This window comes from Camelus ferus, chromosome 20 (assembly GCF_009834535.1).
Source record: "Camelus ferus isolate YT-003-E chromosome 20, BCGSAC_Cfer_1.0, whole genome shotgun sequence".
Classification (NCBI taxonomy): Eukaryota; Metazoa; Chordata; class Mammalia; order Artiodactyla; family Camelidae; genus Camelus; species Camelus ferus.
The window spans coordinates 4,279,019-4,299,348 of NC_045715.1; positions in this window are offsets into that span (position 1 = coordinate 4,279,019).

The window sequence follows — 20,330 nt, forward strand, 5'->3', positions numbered from 1 at the left end:
CTCCTCTTCACCAAATAATGAGGAGAAGTGGAGACAAATTCAGCATGCTATTTCAAAGTTCTATTTTGTTCTTTGCCAGGAACAGATGAAGCCACTATATTCTTCTTAGAACTAAATACATCTTAGTTACCTAAAACTCCAGCTCAGTTTTCATGAAAAGCATGTAATTGATGTTATCGATCTAAACATACCAGATGGCCACATAATTTTGAAATACTGAGAGGCAGCAATCCTCCTCAACATGCATGCCCGTTCGCAGTCTATTGCGTCCTAGCTCTAAAACCATATTCATTGCCTGCTCCCGGGAAACTGGTGTGTGCCCCGCAAATAGTTTCTCTCCGCCAGATGGCATGATGTTAAGCTTTGTCAGCAGAGGGCATTGGAGAGACATGACAGGAGAAGACGATTTTGCTTCCTGGTCCTGGAGTGCGTGCTTGCCAGGCTGTGCAGTGGGCATGGCTTCCCCAGCCCCCAGATCCTGCAATGTGGTCAGATCCCCCAGCTCCAGATTCCTGCAGCAATCATAGCTTTGCCAGTGTCCAGCACCAGCTGTAATAGAGGCCAGCAGCTTCCCCCACCACTCCCTTTGAGGGGGAATGCAGACTTCTACTTCTGGCCAACAGGGTTAACCGGAACTTGACTGACCCTACCTTAAACAACTGGGAAACCGGACAAAACATATGACACAACAGTTGTCAGTCATTGGACAACAGGCATCCCAGGGCAGTGGTCTCTAAGAGAAGGGAGGCAAATAAGGAGGTGGCCAGTGTACTACTTAGAGGGCCTGCGCAGACCACGGGGCAGGCAGGAGGAGCTCAGAACGCAGGGAACCCCCTGAGCTGGGGTGAAGGTCCATATCTGGTGAGGCCAAGGCTGCTAAACTTCTCAAGGCAGGATACTAGGAAACAGAGAGCTAAACAGAGAGAGAACTTGGGATATCTTCAGAGGATTCTTCCTAGTGCATGACAAAGTGTCAGTGTGCACATGTGTGACATAGGTACTGGTATCAGAGGGGGAGCCATTGGAAAGGAGCAGGTAAGTACAACCCCCCAGGGCCAGAACTTATCTGTGTCCCATCAGCCAGGGTAAAAGACCTCTGAGTACACAGAGCGTTGAGTGGAATCCTCAGCAGGGAACCACCTCCGCAGTGGGGCAGAGAGTGAAGGCCGTTCTGGACCCATGGCCCTGGTCAGCTCAGGCTGCTAGCAAAACTCCATAGACCGGGTGGCTTAAACACAGCCATTCATGTCCCACAGTTCCGCAGGCTGGGAAGTCCAACATCAAGGGGCCTACAGAGCAGTTCCTGGTGAGGAACCTCTTCCTGGCGTGCGGGTGGCGGCTTTCTCCCTGTGTCCTCACACAGTGGAGGGTGAGCTCTGATCTCTCTCCCTCTCATAAGGACACTAATCCCACCATCGGCCCCACCCTCACGACAGCATCTAAGCCTAACTGCTGCCTCCAAATCTCATCACGCTGGGGGACAGAACTTTACCATATGAATTTGAACTTCGAAACATATGAGGACACAAAGACTCAGTCATTAACACTGGCTTAGCTAAGCTTAAAAGCAAGCCGGTCAAGGATAAAGCAGTTTCCAAGTAAATAAATTATCTTCCAGAACAAACTCCAAAAGTACTTAAAAGAACCCCCCCAAACACACACACAAAAAAAACCCCAAACATGAAAGAACATAAAATTCAAAATGTCTAGCGTCCAATACCAAAACATCAGGCATTCAAAGAAGCAAGAAAATATGGACCATAATCTGAAGAAACATCATTCGATAGAAAACGACCCCAAAATGACAAAGATTATAGAATTAGCAGATAAGGACATTAAATCACTATTATAAATGTATTCCATATGTTCCCGAAGGTAAAGGAAAGCATAAGAAGATAAGGAGAAAAGTTAAAAATACAACAAAGACCCAAATTGAACCTCTAGAGATAAAAAAAAAACAAACCACAGTCGGTGGGAATGAGAACAGATTAGACGCCGCAGAAGAAAATATTAGTGAATTTGAATTATCAATAATGAACACAGAAAGAAAAATACCGCCAAAATGATACGTGGACAGAGCTTCAGTGAGATGGGACAATATCAAGCCATCTGTCACACACAATACTGAAATCCCAGTAGGAGATGGGAGAGACAGGGGAACAAATAATCGCCTAAAATTTTCCAAATTTGATGAGAATTATAAACCTACAAACCTAAAAAACTGAACAAAGCTCAAGCAGAGGAAACATGGAGAAAACCACACTAAGAAACTTTTTAATCGAATTGCTAAAACCTCAGGTTAAGAGTGCAAAGCCACTTCTGTGGATAAAGGATGGTCCTTTCAATACACGGTGCTGGAACAACTGGATGTCCTACACCAAAAAACGGACCTTGGCCCACCTCTTGCGCCACAGGCATTAACTGTGGAGTGGACCACAGACCTAAATGTCGAGCCTAAAACAACAAGACTTCTAGAAGAAAATATCTGTGACCTCAGACTGATGAAAACTTCCTTACATAAAATGCCAAAAGCATGAGGCACATCTTTTTAAAGCTGTACATGGAATTCATCATTGTAAAATCGTCTGCTTTTCAAAATGCAAAAAGAAGAACATTTAAAGACAAGCCACCAATAGGGAGGAAATATTTGCAAAGCACACTGACAAAGGACTTGTATCCAAATATATAAAGAATTCTCACAACTCAAAAATAAGAAAACAAAACCCCGGGTAAAAAATAAATAAGTAAGAAAGCACAAAAGATTTGAACAGAGAACTTCACAAAGGAGATATGAATTGCAAATAAGCACTGACAAGATGCTCAGTATTGTCAGAGAAATGCAGATTCAAACTACAAAGACACCAAAATCACAAGTGACAATGACCAAAAAAAAAAAAAGATAAACTGAGCATCGTGAAAATGAGAAACTTTTGTACTTTAAGGGAAACCATCAAGAAAATGCAGATAGCTCCCAAAATGGGAGAATTTTTTCAAATTATGTGTTGGATAAGGGAATTGCAGTGTGTGTGTACATATATATAAACATACACATATATACACACACATATACGTGTTGCTGGTGGGAATGTAGCATGCTCTTGCCATTTTGGAAAATAACAGTATCTCAAACACCTTGGCAGTGCCTCAATCAGCTAAATATAGAGTTACCACGTGATTGAGAAATTCCACTCCTAAGTAAATGCCCAAGAGAAGTGAAAACATACATCAACACAGAAGCTTGCACATGATGTTAATAGCAGCATTATTTATGACAGCCGAGAGGTGTAAAAAACCCAAATGTCCCTCTAATTTATCTAATGAATAGATAAATAAAATATGGTATATTCCTACAATATGTTATTATGTGGCAATAAAAATGAATCATGGACTAAGGCATGCTACACCACAGACAAACCCTGAAAAAGTGATGCCAGGTGCAAGTCACAAATGACCACATGTTGTATGATTCCATTTATAGGAAATGTCCAGAATAGACAAATTTATAGAGGAAAAAAAAAGTAAGCATAGTGGTTGGCCAGGGTTAAAGAGAATGGGAGAATTTGCGGCTGATGGCTAAGGGCTGTGAGGTTTCGGCAGGGAGGTAATGAAAATATTCTCAATTCGAATATGATGATGAATGCATGACTCTACAAATATATTAAAAGCCACTGAATTGCGATAAGAGTGAAAGGAAATTGCTACTCAGCCATTGAAAAGAATGAAATTCTCCCATTTGCAACAACACGGACCGCCTAGAGAGTACAATGCTTAGTGAAGTAAGTCAGCGAGAGAAGACACACACTCTATGTTATCACTTATATGTGGCATCTAAAAAATGAAACAAATGAATGTATGCAACGAAACAGCAACAGACTCACAGACATAGAGAACAAACGCGTGGTTACCACTGGGGCGAGGAAGGGGGAGGGCAAGAGAGGGGCAGGGGATTACGAGGTACAAACTACTGTGTATAAAATAAATAAGCAAGAAAGATGTTTTGTGCAGCACAGAGAAACACAGCCATTGTTTTGTGATAACTTCAAATGGAGTGTAACCTACAAAAATGGAGTCTCTATGTTTGTACTCCTGAAACTAATGTAATACTGTAAATCACGTATACTTCAGTTGACAAGTCAAAAAATAAAAGGGTGAAACGCATGGTATGTGACTTATCTCTCAGTAAAACTATAAAAGGAAATGAAGACTCCTCTAATGGGAAAGAACCACAGTATATTCATGTAAAACACCTATTTAACGACAAAACGAATAAACAAACAAAACCACCCCTGCCGTGAAGGTCACTGTGTTTTGGGAGATTGATGCCTCGCTTCCATACAGGACGTGCAGTCCCCGAAGGGGCACTTGGTGCCTGGGAAGGAACGTGCTGCTTGCAGTTGTTGAGGTCTCAAAGCAGGGCGCCCGTCAGTCAGGGCGCAAGCTCAAGGGCACCTGTGCCCCCTGCATGGCCCTCCGGCTGGCTGTTGGATTTAGGGTTCCCAGCTCAGCTCAGATAACTGAGTCTAGTTCTTGTCTTTGGAGGGACTGCCTAAGGAGAGACAGTATGACCTGTCCCATGTGGCCACACCACCCACTGGGGGGCATCTGTCCAGCCCATGGGGTGGCTAAGTGTCACAAGTCGGGGTTCACAGGCGTTTTCTATGAAAGGCTCAGAAGCTAGGCAATGCCCTGTTGTTTCCAAAAGACTTGCTGGTAAGATTCCAGGGATTGGCGATCTGAGAGGGCTGTCCAGTGGGGGACAGCAGACCCAGTGGCTAGTTACATTTAAGGTGCTTGCAACGGTTTAGGAGAGCCACACCAGCTGCAAAGCCCCCAGGGTGACTCTGAAAGACGAAGGTCATCAGTATTGCTCCTGCCCTGTGCGCCCTGGAATCAAGCGTGCTCCCTCCGCAGGTGCCGGAGCTGCCGCCCTCCATCCACTACCGTGAACTTGATATTCCCCGTTCCAGTAGCAACAACTGCATCTTCTACACAGTCGTTCCCTACTTGCCCCAGACCTTTCATCCAGAAGAATCAGGTGCAAAATGCACAAGGGTGTTTTCATAAAACTTAGAGATCCATTATGTCCCCAGTATGGACCACTGTAGAGGGACGCTGGGAGCAGAGGACTCAAACCAATGGGCCTTATGAGCCAGGACCACGGCAATCCCACAAGAGAATCTAGGTGGCTGACCCAGAAATAAATTTTGATCCTCCTAGACCCCTCCAGGCTGGGCTGCCACCCTGAGGGGGCACTAACCAACCCCACCTGGACAGCAGTTAGGAGAAAGGGGAAAGGAGGCGGTGTGGTGCCTAGGAATGGTGGGAGTGCAATCCCAGAGACTCCTATAGACCTGAGTAACCCCATCCCATCCATCCTGACTACCTAGGAAGCAGCCAAGTGACAGTCCCTGGGGTGGGGGGGGTGCAGCTGGATTACTAAGGCACGTGGATCAAGAGGACATCTTCCTGAGTCACTTGGACAAGTGGGTCAGCAGCTGCAACTGGTTTCCATAGTTCATGGCCCCAAAGAGAGGTGTCCTTTATCTGAGAGTCTATTGTTTTCCAAGAAGCAGACCAGATGCCCAGGCCATTGGCAACAGCCCAAGATTCAATAAAATGCAACAAAGCTCATCAAAGAGCACGCTGGCCACAGCTCTGAGAAGGGCCCGTGCACGCCGGCAGAGCAGGAACAACCTCCAGGGAGGTCACCCTGGACAAGCAGGATGCAGAAGCAGGTAGACAGGTCCCCTCTCCCCTCCCAGGGGGGCTGTCCTGCAACACAGTGACAGGGATTCTCAGGGGACTCCATGCGAGAGGCAGCAGCCGGCCACCCAGCGCGGTGGCCAGCTCACTGAGGCGTCTTTTACTGGCTCTCCCTCCTTTCTTGCTCCTGCCCCGGGGCCCTCGCTCGTGCTCTGAGTTTACTGCTCAATAAACTAGTGGCACAAAGTGGGAAACACACACGAAGACGCTGAGAAAGAGTTCCAGCTAGGAGTTTTGCATTCCTTATTATGTTACTTTAGGGAAAAAAAAAATCACCACTTTCGAGCATGGTGATGAGCTGTATTAGAGAAAGTTATGATGTTGCAGTTTTTGTGATAAGCTACTTTGGGGTGGAATGGCCATTTAAAAGCAAAATCTAATTGAAAACCCTCCAGCCTTCTCCTCGTTAACATTTAGATTGCTGAACTGTGAAGCTCCACCACCCACTTGTCCACAATATCCCAGATGCAGGCGAGGCAGGCGGAGGAGGAACTGACCTACCTCCCGAGGGCTGGCCTTGCAAATCCAAACCTATAAAGCATTGACAAATGTCACATTTTATAACAGAGCAGGACAGTAACTGAATTCACAACAAACAAAAGAAAACTGAAAAGCATTTTTTTTTTTACTTTGAATCAAACCTCTAATTCATTAGCACCCCATTTCCCACTTCCCATATGGAAACCAGAAATACGAGACATGTCATGTAGCAATATCCAACAAAATCGTTTAAGAACCATAAATTTGAATATGTGCAGAAAATGCATATTTTATTATTTTTCTTTTGTACAAGAGGGGTGCTTGCCCCTTTTGGAGGAGTTATGATTTAGATCAATTTTTCCAACACTGACTCTGAACTCAGCACCTTCTGGGGTGATTTAGAATTTACGTCTCACTTTCCATTTTTCAGCCCCACTATTTCTTGGTAAGGTATCCCAGTGGGAAGCAACAAAAAAAATTTTTTTTTCTCTTTTTCTTCCCCCAGAATCTTAAAAGTCGCATAAGAAAAATGAAATGACCAGCCATGGCTCCCAAGGGGAATTTAAGAAACAGGGAGGAGACACGAGAGCTTCTTAATGCATGAGTTTTTTTCTTTATATCCTCACCCCACACGCACATCAGAACCCACGATTTGGAGGACACAGGAGCCTGAGCTCTGCTCACGCTTCTAAGGAGACCCCTGAGAGGATCAGGCATCCCCCACCTCGCAGGGCACAGCCCACAGCCCAGCGGGACACACTACCCAACCCTTCCCAGCCCAAGATTCACCAAAGGTTTTCCACACCCCAGCCATTTGCCTTAATAGCCCTGAGACAGGATCCAAGTCAACACTGGGTGAATGTCAAGGACACAGCAGGATATATGCCATCACTGTTTCCCTGGGTGGCGTCCCACACCAAAGACTGGTCCTGCAGAGGAGTGACCCACTCGAGCATGCCATGCCGCTGGGTGCCCCTGGGGACACCCTGGTCAGTTAGCATTCACTCTGTCTGAGTCTGCTCTTGTCTGAATGTTTGTACCCCCTACCCCCAAATTCTTATATTAAAACCCTAACAACCAATGTGATGGTATTTGTGGGTGGGGCCTTTGATTAGGTCACGAAGGTGGGGCCTCTGAATGGGGTTGGTGCTCCTCAGGAGAGGCTCCAGAGAGATGTCCTGCACAACAGCAAGTCTGTGCCCTGGAAGGCGGCCTTCATCCAGCCACACTGGCACCGGGATCTCAGACGTCCAGCCTCCAGAACTGGAAGCAATCAATCTCTGCTGTTTACCAGCTGCCCAGTCCGCGGTGTTTTGTTCAACAGCCGGAACAGACTAAGACAGAGCAGGTAGCAGGCGGGCCAGAAGGAAGAAAAACACTTGGATCATGGACCATTTATAATCCAGGGCAGCAAACTGCAAAACAAATCATACTCGCCCTCTTGTAACCACATAAATTCCTTGCTGAAGAACACGGGGGCAGAGAAGAGAGAGAGGGCAGCCAGGAAGGGCGTGCTACAGCTGGAAGCCAGTCGCACAGGCAGGGAGGAGGCTGCAAAGTCCTCACACTGGCCCAGGGGCCAGTGCCTGGGAAACACAGGACTACAAATTTACTTTTAAGAAAAAAAGTAATTTCCATCCAGTGCACCCTGTTGTTTAAGTATGATACAGAAATGAAGATAAAACACATCTGAGATGTTGCTTCATCACGGAAGCTGATGAATCAGACAGAAGCGGCGAGGACACCGTTAATCCCTCTTGGTGTTTGGGGCCTGGAATGAGACATTTTACACACAGGCGCAAGATCTTCGCACTGAGCGCAAACTGCCTCTTCTCTTTTCCCTTACTGGATCTTAATCCGATAGTTCTACAGGCCTTTCACGAAAACAAAAATCAGCCACAGAAGTCACTTGACAGAAGGTTGGCTATTTTCAGTGCTATTGTTATGACAACTCTGATTTCCAGAAGGATTATTAAGGGAAAAGGGGGGGGGGGGGGCACCTCTTTGAAATCTACATCAAGTTGTTACGGCAACAAGGCCAAGATTCAATCTAGGAACGTTGGACCTGCCGCCCCGTCCTCCGCCCTGTTAGCTATCCCGCCCTCGCCGGTGCCGCCAGCTCACTGAAACCCTCCCTCCGACGCTGCCCCCCGCCCTTGCCCAGCGACCAAAGCGCCCCGCGCGGGAAGGAAGCGACGTCGCAGGCGCGCATGCGTAGGATACACTAGTGTGTCTGCGGGTTCCTGAGCAATCCTGGAACCAGTTTCTCAAAATTTCCCCTAAATTCCGTTTGTCAGATTTCACCAAAGAGGCGGCAATCCTTCAGGCAAATGAAGAACGGGCATCGGGAAAACTGCGGGGCCCTAGCTGGACTTCAGGAAGCAAAGACGGGAGGAAGGGCACGTAGAGAAGCCAGCGGTCGGGAAGTCCAGGACGCACTTAGATGCGCCAGAACGCACGTGGACTGCGTGCAGGAGGCGGGGGAGTAAGGCTGGAGAGAGAGTGAGGACATTTGAAGTCTTTAAGGACCAAGCTGTGAACAGGGAAATGAGGACATGCAGACTGGAGCTTTGCTGGGAAGGGGCCAGCACCAGCCGGAGGGGCCGGGCAGGGACAGTCAGCGGTCACGCCAGTAGTCGAGGGAAAAACCAAGTGGAGGAGAGAGCTAGAGTTCTGCCCCGACCGTGAGAACGGTCATGAGAGGGCAGAGGGGCCCGTCGCTGTGGGCAGGAGGATTCACACGGTCCGTGAGTGATGGTGACGGAGGAGGGGCCGGAGAGGATGCGGGCGGGGAAGGAGCACGGTGGGGGGAGGCAGGTGAGAAGGAAGAGACGTCCGGGTGGCAGGGGACGCATTCTAACTTGAGAAATGTCCAGCGGGCCGGGAGAAACTCAGACGTGGGGCTCTCGGAAGACATGAGGGCCAGGCAGTCGACCCACATCACAGCGCGGGAAGCGGACGCGCTCCCTGGCGTCACCGTCACAGGAGGAAAGAGAAGGGAGGCCTGCCCTCTCTAACCAGCGCCTTTGAGGGTCTGGGGACGGCAGGACCGCCCCTGGTGAGCCCGCCAGGAGAGAGGCCGCTGGTCCAGGACAGAGTATGGTCTCCTGAAGGCCAGCGCGCTCTGCGGAATCCCAGCAGCCAAGGTGGGTCTTAGCTACTTCCCCTCCCGCAGGCCCGAGCCCAGAGGGGACGGGAAAAGCCTCCACTGCGCGCACCTTGTGACCCGGTTTCCTCCTGGCTGCCAGCAGCTCTTCCAGCCTCGGATGACAGGTCTGGAAGCGGCTTAGCAGAGTGGGTGATGGGTCATAGGGACACACTTTCACATGAATTAAACTCCTCTCTGTTGGGCTTCTGCAACATGAACTTTTTTTTTTAACTGCTACATTTTATTTCACTAACAGGGACTCAGCTGGGTGGAGGAAGACGGCTGGCTCCAGGGGGATTGCCTGCAGCGTCTCCGCAGGGGTAGGGCTGGGCTTAGAGGAGGCAGTGAAGGAACATCCAAAGGGCTCCTGTGTGTGAAGTTAATGCTTTTGCCGGAGTCGTCTGCCTTCCCGAGGCCACTGGCTCCCAAATCTGGACAAATCATCTTGGGAATTTCTTTAAATATACAGATTCCTTGGTTCAGCCAGACCAACTCAATTCGAACCCCAGGAAGGAGCGCCCAGGAATCTGATTTTCAGCAACCTGACCGGGCATGCCCGGGGACAGCCTATTCACAGGCGCTTCTTCAGGAACACAGCCTGCAGGTGCTCCACTCCCACTTCGTGAGAGACGCCCCGCGATTTTCAACAGTTGCACAAGAAAGGAATTTGCTTGGTGAAGCCTAAAAGAACGGAGGTGAGGGCTTGCTGATCAAAAAAAAAAAAAAGTTCTAAAATTGTCCCTCGTTTTTACTGTGATATTTATTTGTAATAGCAAATCACATAAAGGCTTCACAAAAGACTGGTGTCTTTAGCAGAATTTTGGATCAAAAGTGGCAGAGAAACTTCAGAGCCTGAGATGATGGTCCAGGTCAGCTATGCAAACTTGGTCATGCTGGTTTTATCACGGCGCCATGTCTCTGAATCTGAGTCCTTCCCTGGTTGAGCTCTGGACAAACACAGACCCTTGTGCCATGAGCTCTCTGTGGAGGAATATTGGGTGGAGAGGTGTCCCTGCGTTAATTAAGGAGAACACACAGCACCCGTGTCAGAACCGGAGACTCCCTGTGACGCCCGGCAGAGAGGCACTCCCCTCTCCCTCACACCCTCTCCAAGTCCCAGGAAGCCAGGGGGTAGGAAACAGGAAAGCATCTACCTCTCAGAGAGACCAGCTCAGAAAGCAGTTCCCTTCTCCGACCTCCAGCAGCAAAACCAAACTCCAAAACCCACAAAGCTAAGAGCCAACACTTGGACCCACACCTAAGTGGATTTCTCAGCTGGGCTAAACTCATGGCCATCTGCTCTTTTCAGAACCTTAGGGGCCACAGTGAAGAACTGGAGCAGCAAGGAGGAAGGTCTAGGCTCAGCCCTTCCTCTCCTCTGTGTCTTCATCTCCGAATGGGAACCTGCAGTCCTGCCCACTTCACAGAGAGGGTGGGGGAGCTCAGAAGGGTTCACCATGTCATGGCAAGGGCTGGAGCAAGGGGCAGGAACCCAGGAGAGCCATGCCCTGCAGCAGGGCTCCACAAGGTCAGCCCACCTCCCCGACTCTGACCGCGCTCTTTCCAGACCTTGCTGGGTGTGAAAAGAGCTTCTGCAGCTTTTTACCCCTGGAGACATGAGAAATTTCACGAGCCTAACCCCTCAGCAAAAGACACAGAAGTAACCTAAATGTCCATCAAAAGAGGACTGGATAAAGAAGATGTGGTATGTACACAATGGAATACTACTCAGCCACAAAAAAGAATGAAATAAGGCCATTTGCAGCAACATGGATGGACATGGAGATTGTCATACTAAGTGAACTAAGTCAGAAAGAGAAAGAAAAATACCATATGATATCACTCATATATGGAATCCTAAAAAAGGACACAAATGAAACAGACTCAGACAGAGAAAACAAACTCGTGGTTACCAGGGGGAAAAGGGGAGGAGGGAGGGATAAACTGGGAGTTCGGGATTAGCAGATACAAACTACTACTATACATAAAATTGACAAATAACAAAGTGTTACTGTCTACCACAGGGAACCATATTCAACACCTTGTAATGGCCTCTAATGGAAAAGAATATGAAAAGGAATGTAGATGTATAACTGAGTCACTGTGCTGTACACCAGAAATTAACGCCACCTTGGAAACCGACAATACTTCCATTGACAACAAAAACAAAAAACCACTGTTGAGCCCAGGCCTCCCTCCCCAGTCTAGTTTTTTGTTTTTTAGATTTGGGTTTGTGGCTGCAGCTTCCCACCTTCCGTCCCGGCAACCACAGGGCAGATTCAACCTTGGAGTCTCAGGTGCAAAAGGGCTGGGATTCCAGGCAGGAGCATCTTAACAGGGAGCCCTCCGCCCCGTGCCACCCCTGCTCAGGTCTGCACTGTTTAACCCCCGTGTCTCAGGGTACCCGACCCTGCCTGCTGGCTTGGTCTCTGATGGCCATGGGCTCCCCACTGGTCCCCACACCCAGCCAGCTCTGCCTGTGCTCAGCCAGAAACGTCTCTTTCTGCCACACATGGGAGGCGATGGGGTAAGGTCCTTCAGGCAAGTGTCAGCCCTTTCAGTTGACCTTTCTTGACTTCTTTTCCAAGACACTCCGGCTCTTAGCCCCCCAAAGTGGCATCTTTGGGTCCACAGTGTTTTCTGGCTCCTGCCCGGTCTCCAGCAGCTGCCCCATCACTTCATCTGCCCAGTGCTGGGTCCCCAAAGGGCTCCTGCGTCCTGGCCCTCCCCTTGGCTCCACACGCTTTGCCAGCCTCTCTGTGGAATTCCCACAAGGAGGAGGTCAGTGTCATCCCTTCACTTGCATCCCCTTTTTTTAAATTTCACAGGCACTTAGAGAACATCGTCTGTGCTCGAGGTTGGTGATTACTTCTCTGCTGTGTCTCACACTTGTACACCTGGTGCTGAGTGTGCTCATTCTACAAAGGTGTATTGAGAGGATATGAGAATGGGCAAGACGGCTGAAGTTCCTGCCTTACCTTCTATCCAGGGAAGGAGGAAGCAGTAAAAATAGAAACAAAACAAATTAACGAAATGACTGAAAGATTTAAAAGGGCTGTGAAAGAGCCAAAGTGGTGGAGACAGAAATTTATCTGGTAGGAGGGACACCTACTCTAGATCGTCACAGAAACCTCTTTGAAAAGGTGACATGGCAGCTGAGACCGACTCCATAAGAAGGAGCCAACCAGAATGAGGTGAACACATTCCAGCCAGGGGAAATAGCACGTGCCAAGGGCCTGGGGTAGGAAAGACCTTAGCCAATTTATGGAACTGAAAGAAAGCCAACTTGGTTAAACATTAATGAGAAGAGGCAAGTGAACTGCTGAAATATATTGAAAGACCAAGATAAATACTGCATATGGACATGTATGATGCAGAATCTTGTAGACACTGTAAAGTCTGAGTTTATTCCACTGATAAAATCTAGTTAGTCCTGGGGGTTTTAGGATCCTTCTTCAGAACGGACCTTTGGCAGCTTCTGTCGTATCAGAGTTCCTGATGTAGGTCATTCCTGCACTCAGCACATATTTTGAGAGCTACCCTCTGCCAGACACCATGGAATCACATTAGGTTCCTACCACAAGCCCTCCCTACACACACCAATCCACACCCACACGTATGCTTTTCATTTCTTTGTTGTTCTGAAATAGAATCATATCACACCATACTTTGTATCTTAGGTTTTTTTCATTTAGCAATGTATCGTGGACATCTCCACCAGCTGGTGGATAGGATTCGTTCTCAGTGCAATCTTTTTTTTTTTTTCCTTTTGCTCAGCCTTCCACAGTGCACACGCTTCACCCTACGTTGCCATCATCCTCAGGCTCTTCCTTCCCCAAATATACTCAAGAAAACCTGGACGTGAGATGACACGTGGGACTTATAACCTTTTTTTTCCCTCAGTGGAACAAGCACACACCTTAGACCAGTGGTCTCTGGAAGGTCACTTCACACTGGGGCTTGATTTCACACACTTTCCTCAAAGCCATTTCCTCCACACCATAAAGTATGACGTCATGATGAGAGAGGAGGTAGGGGGAGAGTCTAGGATGTGACGGATCCCCAGTGAATCTTGAGGAGCAGAACAGGGTGGAAAGCACAGGTGTGGGGCACCAGCCACTCCTGCGTTCAGATCCTGGCTACTCTGCTGACTGGCCTCGGGGGGCCCCTGAGCCCCGCTGTCAGCTTCCTCAGCTACACAAAGGAGCCAGAAGCACAAGTGCAACATGATTCAGCCCTTAAAAAAGGGGGAAATCTGGAGGGGGAGGGTTTCTAGCTCAGTGGTGGAGCATATGCTTAGTATGCACGAGGTCCTAGGTTCAATCCGCAGTCCCACCACTAAAATACATACTAAATAAATAAATAAACAAACAACAAACCTAATTACCTCCTCCTACAAAAAACAATCAAAAGAGGGAAATTCCCCCCGCCTTGTCTGAGGTCTCTAGGCCGTCAGCCTCAGAGCCAGGCGTAGCCGGGTGGTTTCCAGGGGCAGCGGGCGTTCGATGGGAACATACGGAGTTTCAGTCCGGGAAGATGAGGGGTTCTGGGGAGGACAGTGGTGGTGTCTGCACGACAATGTGAACAGACGTAGTGCCACTGAAATGTGCACTGAAAAATGACTAAGACGGTAAATTTCATGTTATGTGTTTTTATCACAGTTTAAAAAATAATGAAAAGGGGATGATAATATCTACCACACAGAGCTGGTCAGAAGAGGATAAAATCATGTGAAACAGCCCGGTGCAGCTCTTCCTCCCCCCACATACGCTCACACGCGCACACATACACACACACACACTCACTCACACACACACATTTGCACACACTGGTACACACTCAATCACACATCACACACAATCACACACTGGTACACACTCCAAACAGCCACACACTCACACACACCTGCACACACTTACAAACGCACTCCTCCTGCCCATGCTCAGCTGTCCCCTCCACCTCCTGGCCAGAGTTTCCTGGCAGCACAGGCGCCAACAGTGAGAACAAGTCACATTCAATGACCGGGTCCTCAGGAGTCTCCTGGGCCCGCATTCTGGAAGATTCTCCCGTCTCCTGTTTTCCTCGCCTGCACTCTCATTCTCAGGCTTTTTAAGTCACTCTTAGAAGAACGGTTCTTAACTCGGGAACACCTGCTCTTCAGTTTCTGGAAACGATTTGTTCCTCTAGTCAGCCCCCGGCTTTCAGGGTCCAAACTCACAAACCGGTCACACACACGACAAACATCTGCAGAGCCTGGGCTGTGCCCGAGCCTCTCTGCAGGTGAGGAGATAGGACCCCTTGCTTCTTCCTCCCGTAAACAAGCCGCGGGTCCCGAAATTGTTCAGCGAGTGTGGAAAAGCCTTCCTCACGCCCAGGTCAGCTGCCGAACGGCCTCTCGGGACCACTCCGACCCCTCCCAGCCCTGCCCTCCCCTCCGCCCTGCCTGGGCGCGGCCTTCCATGGAATGATTTTTTCTTTAGTTTTTTTTTTTTTTTTAATTGAAGTACAGTTGATTGACAACGTTGTGTTAATTTCTGGCGTACAGCACAGTGATTCAGCTATATGTGTTCATGTTATTTTTCATTATAGGTTATTACAAGGTAATGAATACTGTTTCCTGTGCGGTACAGCAGGGCCTTCTTTATGTGTTTTATATGTAGCAGTGTGTATCAGCTAATTCCCAACTACCAATATCTTCTTCTTTTGTCATTTTCCAAACTTCTGAAACTTAAATCAATAATTAACACACCTCTCCCATGGTGAAAAAGTGCATTTAAATGACTGTGCTCACATATGCTCATATGTAAGCTTAGACTCAGGAAGAAAATCAATAGATAGTCTCCAAGTAGGAGACAGACAAAAATGAGGGTTTTTTTTTTTTTTAAAGCTGTGAATAGATTCATTACTTTCAGAGTCTGAAAATTTAGACCTGGTGGGGGATGTTGAGTCTGAGCTGTGTTTAATAACACATAATAATGCCTTCTATTTCTGCAATAAACACTTTAAATTTTAGAGAGTGTTTTCAGACACATTAACACATTTAATTCTTAAAGTAAACGAAGGAGGAATGAGTACCCCCTTTTTAGCGAGGGTTTGAGGTGCGTTCAAAGCCGCCGGGCAGGAGAGGCAGAGGTGAGGCTCTGAAGTCACCGTCTCTTGGCATCGAGTCTCTCCCGCTCTTCCCACCGCATCACCGACAAAGGGAAAGGTGGATCGGACGAGAGCTGTTTAAGGGCTCGGGAAACTCGGGGCCTGCTGCTTGGACCAGGCATAGAGTCAGACTGGAACCAGCCAGAAGAACCCAGGGTTCCCCGAGGATGGAGAGAAGGCTCAGGCCGGGCACAGGAGGAGCCCAGCCAGCGGCACACGGAGCCTGTCAGAGCCCCCCAGCCAAGCCAAGTCTTCTTGGGACCAGCACCCAGGCGACGGGCAGCCTCAGAAGGCTCCGTCCTGATGGCAGGCTGTCAGCCAATGGGAAGGCCGTGTCCCCAAGCTCAGCATCCAAGAAACATCCCGAAGTCCTCGGGGGAAGCACCCTTTGCACCCAGGGCTGCCTCGTTGCATTAGACGAGGCTTTCCCTTCCTCAGCACAGTCTCAGTAAAAAGATCCGAGGAGTCAGAGGCCCGTCACAGCAGAAGGGCGCAGCGCAGAGGTTACAGGGACGATGAGAAGCCGAACCTGTTCCAGCCCCACACGTAAAATGCACCTGCCTTCCCGCAGCACCCGCCTAAGTGCGCTGGGCGGGGCAGGACCGTGGGGCCACTGAGGTGGGCTCAGTCTTGAAACACAGAGTGTTTGTCCCCACTGCACCACCTTGACTCACTGCCAGGACCTGAGGTGCATCGGAGCGTGGGCATCAACTGCCACCAAAACCCGCGCAGGCCCGTCCCTGGTCGGCGAGGAAACGCTGCCACCGCTGCTGCTTCCGGGGGTTGGGCTGGAAGAGAGTGGGTCCTCTCTTTCTCTCGCCACCCCATGCCGGGCTCGGAGGGTGGCAGTTCCTTTAATAAACACAGACGCAAACACACACACTTTCCCCAAGACCCTCCTGCCTGTCCCCCAGCCTCCATGTCCCCAGATTTTCAGGAGCTGAGACCCTTGCTCCCGATACTTAGTGCTAACGCTTCCCAGGATACGTCATATTTCTCTTAGGAGACACCCCACATTTTAATAGGTTTCATGCTGCTGTAAAACGTAGACAGGCCTCTTACATCACAGAGAAGCATCAGAAGAACTGAAAGGGTGGAGTAGAGTTTGGGGGACAGAGTATTAAGAATGAGCTGGCTGAATCAAGGAAAAAGGATGCCCTGAGAATACAGAGATCTGACTTTCCTTTCTGGAGCCACCGAGAACCACATGGTACACGGCCATTCCCTGGAATGATGGAGGTCAAACGAAACCCTCCAGAATCTCCGGGTAAGCTTCACACTGCAGGAAAGGCATCTAAAGAGCCATTTTCTTTCCTTTTTTCAGAGTTCTGAAACTCACACCTTCTATGGATTAGTTTGAACATACTAACCTAAATCTCGTTTTTATGCTCCAAGACAAGACTGTCCCGTGGAACCACAGGAAAGAGAAGGGTCCCAGTTGGGCTCCCCAGAAACAGATCCTAAGGTAAGGATTCGGGCGCAGAAGACTTTTGGAGAAGTTCTGGGTTCCTAGAGAAGGCCAGTAGGGGAGTGGGGGGCAGGAAGTGAAGGGAAGAGGCCCAGCCAGAAGACACGTGCAGCCAGTCCTGCAGGGAGCCCGGGAGGAAGGCAGGAGGGAGCTGGGGCTCTCCTACTTCCGCAGCCACCAGCCCCTGAACAAGGGCCGTAAACTCCCCCAGCACTGCCTGCGTTCAGTCCGTGCAGGCCCGGGGGCACCCCAGGACCAGACCAATGGGCCCACCAAAGAAAGCAGAGGTGATCTGAGCAAAGTCTGCACGTAGAGAGACTCGGTTCCTTATACACAAGTGAGGGTCCCCCGCTGCCTGGCACCCCTGCTTCCTTGGCTGCAGCATGAGGCGCAATCACACCTGCTTCCTGGGGTTGCTGTGAGAAGTGAGCGGAGCGCTCAGGAAGAGCGCCGTGAAGCAGCGAGGAGCACCAGCCGTGACAAGTATTTCTGGGCCAGTCTAACCGCCATGCCACCCGGGCCGGTGGCTCTGGTTACGTTTTGCCAAAAGAAACCCGACCACACAGGTCTCCAAAAATTTCTGCCATCTCTGCCATCTCTTAGCAGTTCGGCAGTGCATCCTGCGTCACCTGGATGTGACGGGTCTCTGCTAAGGCCAGAGGGACGTAAACAACGTCTATGGAGACTTTGAAAAAGCACCTTAAAAAGCATGAAGCCACTTGCCTGGATGGCACACAGAGCATTTCTTTAGCTAAAGCTCAGCTTCGGGTCTGTGCAGTGGTCGCCACCCTGGTCGTTCCTCAAACACAATTATGAAGAGAGCTTTCAATGCAGCTGGTTCCGAGCAACAAGCTGCTATCAGGCCGGCCCACGACGAGCTAAGTTAGGAGCCATTTTTATGACATTTGAGTAGCACAAGATGTGATTTTTCTCTGGAGAAGACTTTTGAGAATTAGAGGGAATTAGTCATGTCTCCAACGGGGATTTTAACAGTTGTGAAATTATGAAGGAGGCCTGACTCACCGCTTCCAAAGCTGCAATGTGTCACCTCGCTGTCTTGTTATTTAAAACGACATGACTTAGAAGACAGTGACTTTTAAAAAGAACCCAACCAGGGCTGGAAAGAAAGGAGAGATGTGCAGACAAAGCAAGGGAAGAGCATAAAGTTGCTGAACACTTACAGAGCGAAGGTCAACAACTCTGGGCTCATTTAAAACATTTCTTTCTTAAATAGCACATTGAATGGGCATGTTTATCCTTTTACTGAGTTAGATGTTAGAAATGCACTCATTAAACAGTGTTGTCTTTTTTTTTAAACCTACAGCACTGAATATGAACTGGATTTAATATCTCACTAAATACTCAAATGGTTCACCCTTTTGGACTCCTTTTGGAGGGTTAAAAATGATAAATAGACTTTCACGGGACAAAGATGGCTAAGCCAATTTATGGCCACCTTTGTGCTATATTTTTCTAGCCTCTTCATTTTTTCCTACTCCTCATTAACTACCCTAAATGAGCTACGGATAATGATCAGGTCCTGTCCTTTATATATGGAAATGAGGCCGTTAGGAAGCTTGTGACACTTGAGGTGTTTTCCAGGAGTGGTGGAGGGTTTGAACTTTTACAAGCACCCTCTCCAGGTTTCCCTTGTCCTCAAATCACACGTTTGCAAGACGGATGGTCAGGATGAGGAGGAAGCTAAAAAGACTCTGAAAGAGATGGTTCTAATGAGCTTGGTCTCATTAACATAGCGTGATAATTAGGTAAACTAGCCAAACAAATGCAACACTGGGCGAGTTTGATGAGATATAAATAGCTCCATGAAATGGTAAATACAAAGCTAGAAATGGTATTAGCCCTTGAAGAGCTAAACAAATCACTGGGTGGGTAAGCACTAGCACTGACAATCAGAGACAGTCAGGAGGGCGAGTGCTCTGGTTGACGAATTACTCCCACCGATAGCCCAGTGACAGTTCCAGGAAACACACGTGCCTCCTTGTGCGTTTTGCTCCTTTCATGATAATACAAGTCAAGTCCATTAAGAAATGCCCAGCTTCACTGCAGACACTTAGGAAAGAGTATCTAGTTCAACCCAAAGAGGTTTGTTCCAATACGTTGACTTCAGAACCTACTCATTCTCCACACATTTTCTGCAAAGAGCTTTTTGTTTTCCCTCTTTTTCAAAGAGGTTGTTTCAACAAAACAGTTCTCCCCAAATTGATCTGTAAATTAAATTCAGCTCCAATCAAATTCCTGTAGGATTGTGTATGCATGACCTTGACAAATTCATTTGAAAAGTCATCTGGACGAACAAAGCAAGGAAACTTGCCCAACTAGGTATTATTATACCTCAGAGATAAAGTAATTAGAAAGAAAAAAAAGGTGATGCTGGCATCAGAAAAGACAAAGGGATCAATGAAACAGAATAAGAAGGTAAGAAACAAAGCCACAAGTAAGTGTGGGAATTTGTTCTATGGCAGAGAGAGCATTAGAAATCTGTAGGGAAGGATGGAGGTTTTATTGGCGGATGTTAAGAAAACTGACTCACAGCATGAAGAAATATGTCTACTTAATGAAATACAGAAATACAAACCTAAATTGATTGAAAACCTAGATAGGAAAATTAAAACAGTAAAGCAATATTTTAAAAAAATATTGTAACATTAGGATGTGTGGGAGGAGTTCTAACACACCAAAGACATAAGGTGAAAAAGATGTTGACAATAAAAAATTGAAGCTATCTGGTCAGTGTAGAATGCCACAAAGCATTGGTGGCAAACGGGAAAAGAGACATGCAACACCTAAAATGAGCCGGGGGTTCATACCAACAGCGTAGAAGGAAGTCCTACAAATTAACAAGAAAAATATAGGAAGCAGGTTTTAAATGTCCCCTGGCTATACATCGGTAATTCAGAGAAGGAGGAAACCCAAACAGCTAATAAGAATATGAAGAGATACTCAGCGTCATTTACCAATAATCAGAGACACATACATTAAAGCAAATTTGTGCCTATTCTGTTGGCAAAAATGTGGATATTGGTAAATACCAAGTGTTGGTGACAATGTTGGCATATAAGAAACTCATGCACTGTTAGTATGAGAGAATATGGACTATAACATATAGATTATTGTTCAAATACATTCACTACCGCCCCACCACGTCTGTAGGAGGGGTGCGTTTCCTCTTCCCATTGGGCTTGGCCAGGTGACAGTCTGGTCTCACAGCGGGCTTCCCGTGCACTTCACCGCTCCTGGGGTTTAAGCTTAGCCGTATGACTTGCTTTGGCCAATAGTCTGTTAACTAAAGTGACTTGGGCA